The sequence below is a fragment of the Pygoscelis adeliae genome, unplaced genomic scaffold (assembly GCF_000699105.1).
Source record: "Pygoscelis adeliae isolate BGI_AS28 unplaced genomic scaffold, ASM69910v1 Scaffold358, whole genome shotgun sequence".
NCBI classification, from domain to species: Eukaryota; Metazoa; Chordata; class Aves; order Sphenisciformes; family Spheniscidae; genus Pygoscelis; species Pygoscelis adeliae.
In genome coordinates, this window is record NW_008825429.1 from 2,405,591 (window position 1) to 2,411,590 (window position 6,000).

Below are 6,000 nucleotides of genomic sequence, written 5' to 3' on the forward strand. Positions count from 1 at the left end.
GAGAAGTGGTGTATGTTCCAAGGCTGAAGAATGTATTTTCATCAAGAATACAGCTTGTAAGATTTTTTCCTCTCTGCAATTCAGATTTCACTCATCAGCTTTTTATTAAACAAAAACAAGAAAAGTAAAACAGGGAACAGACTGTAAGATGTGCTGTTCTTCACTGCACACACTGATGTGGCGCAGGCTGCACACCACCTATACAAGGCACCTTTAATCACAGCTAAGCACTGGGCTTGGTATCCACCACAATCAGGCTTAGACAGGAGAACTGCAATAGAAGTTTACAACAGGATGTTCTCTGCTGGCTAATCCACAGATTCAAGTAAGTAATTAGTACAACTAGCAAAGACAAATATATTCATCCAAATACCATGATTTCCTCAAAGACAATGATTGAACATTGCCAGATTGAGTCATTACTATGTTTGCTTAGAGCAATGACAGTGATTTCATCCCTATCAGACTGAGGGGTCCAATGACCACCTCAGGAGAATGTAAAGCAAGAAGTATACAAAGACACCCAGGGAAGGGGAGGGAACTCCCACACTCAAACATTCAACCTAGAAAGATTCAAACAAAGGGGACAGTCTGCAGAAGAGGTGAAGGGCAAGGATGGGGGGAAGACACAGAAGTCTTCCAACAGTGATCAACTCACTTTCTCAGCATATTTTCTGAAACTTCATGTGGTAATGTCAGTGCTGACCATTATAAAAAAATTTCAGGAACCGAGCTAGGTTAGCAGGAAGCAAAAATGAAGATTGCTATGAACTGAGGCAGTTGGATACTAACAGTTACAGAAACATGCTTTGGCTCATACTAAGCACCATAATCTAATCTCTTTTGGGAAGCCCTGAGCCCAGCCAGGCTGACAGGCCATTACTATCTTCCTGGGCAAAATCATACCGTGCTATGTAATTGTAGACTGCAGCAGATACAGTTCTCTGTGTTTGTGTGTTACACCTCCCTAGTGACAATAGACCAATCACATTTACTTTTTAGCAGCTCAGACACATTTGAAGCCTGATGCTCCAGGGAATGAGGTATTTTTCTTCAGAACAGATTATTCTAGGAAGCTGCTGGACATTTTAAAAGAACACACAGATGTGACTGTAGGTAAGTGAGGGTTTTGTTGGGCTTTTGTGGCTTTTTGTGTGGGTTTTGTTTTTTGTTTTTAAACTATCCTAACAACTAGAGCCCGCTCCAGCCTCACCCATATTGCGGGTTCAAAATGGGCACTCCTTACCTAGCTTTGCAGCCAAGGGAGTATATAATTTCCAATAACATAATAGCTGGCACATATCCCATCAGAGAAGTAGCTGCATTTCAGTGTTGAGCATAGAATATTCTAAAGTCCTTAAGAAGAAGTAAACAGACGTAGTGAGCCAAGGCTGCACACGCACACTTCTCCACACATCAAGGACAGATGACAAACACAGAGGAGCTGCCGAGTCCAAACACGAGTTGCTCACTATTAAGTAACTACTGCAAAAGCTAGCTTCTTAGATTTCAGATAATACTGTGTGATCCACAGCAGCCTGCTACAGTTGTTACTATCCTGTCGTCACAGACCAATCTGCAAATAATTTGGGGCTTTTGGACACTTCAGAGCGAGACCTAACCTGTGCAGAAGCTCCAAAAGAGGATGGGGGGTTTTTTTATATATTATTTTTAAAAGAAGGAAGGTTGTGGTGGATTTATTCTCCCTAGAAAGGAATTCCTCCCTCCACAAAATACAACAAAAAACCCAGAAGCAACAAGGACTGGTGAAATGACTGCAAATAACAAAATAACAGAAGATAACAGCTAGGGAAAGGGCCTGCAATACCAACAGGCACAATTGAGTAGTATAAACCAACAGACTGAACTTTACTAATTCACTCTTCCTACAGGGCAATCATTGTAGATTCTCACACACGTATTCCTCATGTATTCACGTAGCCATGAGCAACTAACTCAGCTCCAGCTGCCACATTTGGGCAGAGCTTTCTCTGAAACAGAGATTCCAATTACATTTGCAATAATCTGATTACTACATCAGCCATAACCTGGTTAAGAAAGGGTCTGAAAGATACCATTTTGGCAGCTGGGAAGAAGGCAAGAGGGAGACATGCTTTTGTTATTTTAGTAACAGGAAGACTTGCAAACCACAACCAGATTTTGTGACAGAAATACACTACGCTGATCCTATGTGGGACAGTTTTACTGTTTAAAACACAAACAGTAAAAATCAAAACAAGTTTAGAGAAGTTATGGATTTGTAAAACTGCCTCAGCAGTAAGACAGACCAACATTCAAGGATTTACTTACAGTTTATGGTTACTTTCACATCACATGTAATTTAAAGATATGATCAGGAAAGCAATCTACTGTTATCAGTGAGCTGGCCAAAACCTGCTTTGTAACTTAAGACCCTCAAATTGTTGTTTTGCAAGTACTTCATTCACATGCAGTTCACTCAAACTAATCCATGCCAACATTTCCATTGTCACTTGCAGTCTACCCCTCTATCTGCACAGCAAAGTTGCCATTCAACCTGTACCAGAACACCATTTCTTTTCCTACACGTGCCAGCAAATGATTACTAAAGTCAATGATATTCCACCAGGGAAAGAACAGGATCAGGTCCTTATTGTTCTTTTCATGCTTATCTGACTGGGTAGAACAAATCAAAGAGGAGACAGTAAAAAAAAAACTGCTACTCTTGGTTTCTCCGGGGGGAAAGCAAGCTCCAGATAAGCTGTGCCTCCAATCAACAGTCTGATTTTCATGAACAGCAATATGCTTCCCTATGGTAATTGAAATGGAACAATTCTCAAACAGCTTGCCAAGTCTCACCTCATTAACCTTTATGGACTGACCTCCAAAATTCCTTGAAGCTGAAATATAGGTCCCCCTTGCCTCTGCACGGTAACTGTTTATCCCTAAGAGGTAAGAGAGGGAGGGCATTAGAGAGAGAACTGCTAAACGTGCTAGAACTGGAAGATAGAGACCTGTTTCCAGGCTATAACTGGGGCCCAAACCTTCACAGGCTTCCATCTCCTTTGCTGGCCCATCTTTCAGATAGCCTGCAAAGTCAAACTTGGATTACAAATCACCGTCTCCTCCCCCAACACATCTTTTAAGAGTCAGTATCATTAGCCATAGTGTGCTGCCCAGTATTCAAATAAGCATTTCCTAACTCACACTTGAAGATTTAGCAAATTTTCTAATTAAGCTTTATTTTTCCCCTTCCCAAGTCTGTTACTCAGGTTGCCTACTCCCCATTCTACCCAACTCATTTTACTACCTTTGCTCACCCCTCAGTGAAACTTTCTGGTGGTGGTGAAAAGCAAGCTGTCAATGAAGGAGTGACTGAACACAGTACTTAGCATTTTATCCAAATATCCAAACCAGAGATATTAGACAAATGGAAGCACTTAGGAAAGGTGGTAGAGCAATTAATTCCACAAATTAGCAGACTCCTATCTTTCTTTGTCTGAACGTTAGCTTCAGAGAGCATAACTACAAGAATTAAAAGTAAAATGTTCCAGTTTCGCACCTCTGGAAGTCTGTACATAGGGTCATGTATACTTACACCAAACAGTGAAAATCTTCAAGGTTAAAACCCCACACTTGTGCAACTGCTTTGCTAGAGATGAGAAAAATAGAGGAGACCAAAGCACCTCATTCCCCAATGTATTTCACGGCTTTAAAGTCCCTCACCTACATGCACAAGTAAATCACTTCATAAGCCATGGTCAGCGCTTATACCAATCTAAAGACAGACCCATCTTCTTCCCATGTTTGCCTATTCCTCCACACGGCAATTAGTTTCACTTCACCAGACCGGTCCCTTCATTAGTTCCAAACCCTAACCAATTCTACCATGCTCATCCCCATCCTCACCTCTTTGCTCCCTTGTTCACCTTTGGTTCTGCAAGGGAAAAACAGCTGAAAAGCTTTCTAATCCACAAAAGGAAGCTAGTGCAAAAAAGTACCAAGACATCAGATTTTTCTACTCCTTCTTTCTCTTCTTTTTCCTTCAGCCACCTAGAAAGAAGCCTCCATGTCAGAGGAGGTAATGCACTGGTGGAGGCAGTAAGCACATGGATGCTCCCAATTCTCCCGGCCACTTCTCAGGGCAGGACCAAAATTTTGTACAAAACAGCAACCTCTCTGTGTTTTCCCTCTGAAACCATTTGGACAGAGGCTGACAACTGTGAAGCAGAATGGATGCACAATTCATAGACATCTGTCAGTTCAACTGCTTTGGCCATAAACCAGTGCTTTTTCAGTACTTTGAACAGAGTCAGCAAGGACCATAGGAGCAGCTCACTGAGCCACCGACTCAGTATAGTGGTTCCACTTGCCTACACATTTCCTGCTCAAATGAAAGGCATTATCATCTTGTTGTGTGGCATTCACTGCAATGCTTTAGGGCTCTAGCCCCTGGCTCTGTGAAATCACCATGCTGAAATCACCTAGGTCCAACTGTTTTGGCATACAGAACAGCATTCTAGTCTGTGGTCTTCACAGTAAGGATGCTGCATGGATATCCATATAGCTCTGTTGCAGCTTGGTCCTAGCCTTGAGGTCCTACACCACCCTGAAACTAAGTGTGCACTGGTATTATATTTCACCTGCCCAGCCACAGGTCACTGCCTGCCTGGTAGGCCCTCATGCAGCGATGGCAGCTGCACAAAGTGGGCTCATCTCTACTGCCAGACTTTTAAACTGTTGGTAATTATGCAGGGATAACAAGCAGCTTTCTACCTAACCCATTACTTGCAGAATTCATAGCACTCTGTCTACTTACTCCATAGGAAAGCCAGTCCCACTTCGATCTCTCTGTTATGGACCACGAAAATGAGCTTCACACAGACAGATCAGGTGACATCAGCACTCTCCAGGGTTTCCCAGTATCAGGCAACTACTATCTGGGTTGGTTTACATTCTCATTTCAAAGACAGGTGCTTTGTTATTGCTGAAGAACCTGAATGTTGGGGTGGGAGAAACTCCACGATCTAGAGTGAACCTAAGAAAAGCAAAAATAAAATCTATCTACATGCCGTTACTCATGGTAGGGCTGAGGTACATGTTAGCAACTGTTTGTTTTGTTCCTTCTTCCACAAACAAACAAACAAGACTGCAGAGTGCACTATAGTCATTGGGGACATAAAGCAGAAGCTCCATAGATTCCACTAAACTCAGCTGGAGAGAAAGAAACAGAACTCTTCACTCCCCCAGACTAAGAAGAGGGGAGTGGTAGCACAAGCAGCTTGATAATCTCAAAAGCCGCTAAATTGCTGGAAAGCCGGGGGGGGTCCTAGGAAATCCACTGATCATCACAGCAAAGGATTAAAACATGTTTAAAAAGTAATAGCAAAATGAACTAAACAAGTGTCAGAGCAAATTTAAACCTCATTCCTGACCCAATGTAAGTCACAGACTGACAGCAGAACCTGTGGCCAGCAGCCTTTAAAATTAACATAAGCTGCATGTTTTTCCTTCTGAGCATCTGAAATGTAGGAACTTTAATAATCACTACACAGTGGACTGAAGTCTGCCTCCATTGCTTCAGAGGAAAGTTGTGTTTCTGAACAGCAGCAACAGCACTGGCATGTTCCCTCATGAGTCGTCTTTGTACTGCTAAAACATTGCAAAGCACTTTTCAAACTATGTCTTGTAAAATCCACAGAATACAATAGTGGGTGGAAGAAATGCAGAATTAAGAAACTTGTCCAAGATCTCAGAACACGCGAGTAACTCAGGAACAGACCCTTGCAGAAACTGGTACAGAACAATGTCCTTCCATGATGACATATTGCATGCTTTCTTGGGGCTTTAAAATTAAGTACTGCCAAGGATTACCTTAAAAGCAGGAAATTCAGATGCTTGCCTATATAGTCAGGCATTTAAGGCATACAAAAACTGAAGAATCTACAGCTCTAAGTATGCGCTTTAAAATGGCATTCTGCTCAGCTGAGATAACAGGAATTTTGAGTCTTGCAGCTCACA

General features: G+C 42.1%; 1 protein-coding gene across 1 annotated transcript in view; it reads right to left on the reverse strand.

The window, feature by feature from the left end:
- BCR (breakpoint cluster region) overlaps nt 1-6,000 on the reverse strand; it is a 100,773-nt gene that overhangs the window by 89,678 nt on the left and 5,095 nt on the right. The window lies entirely within an intron of this gene.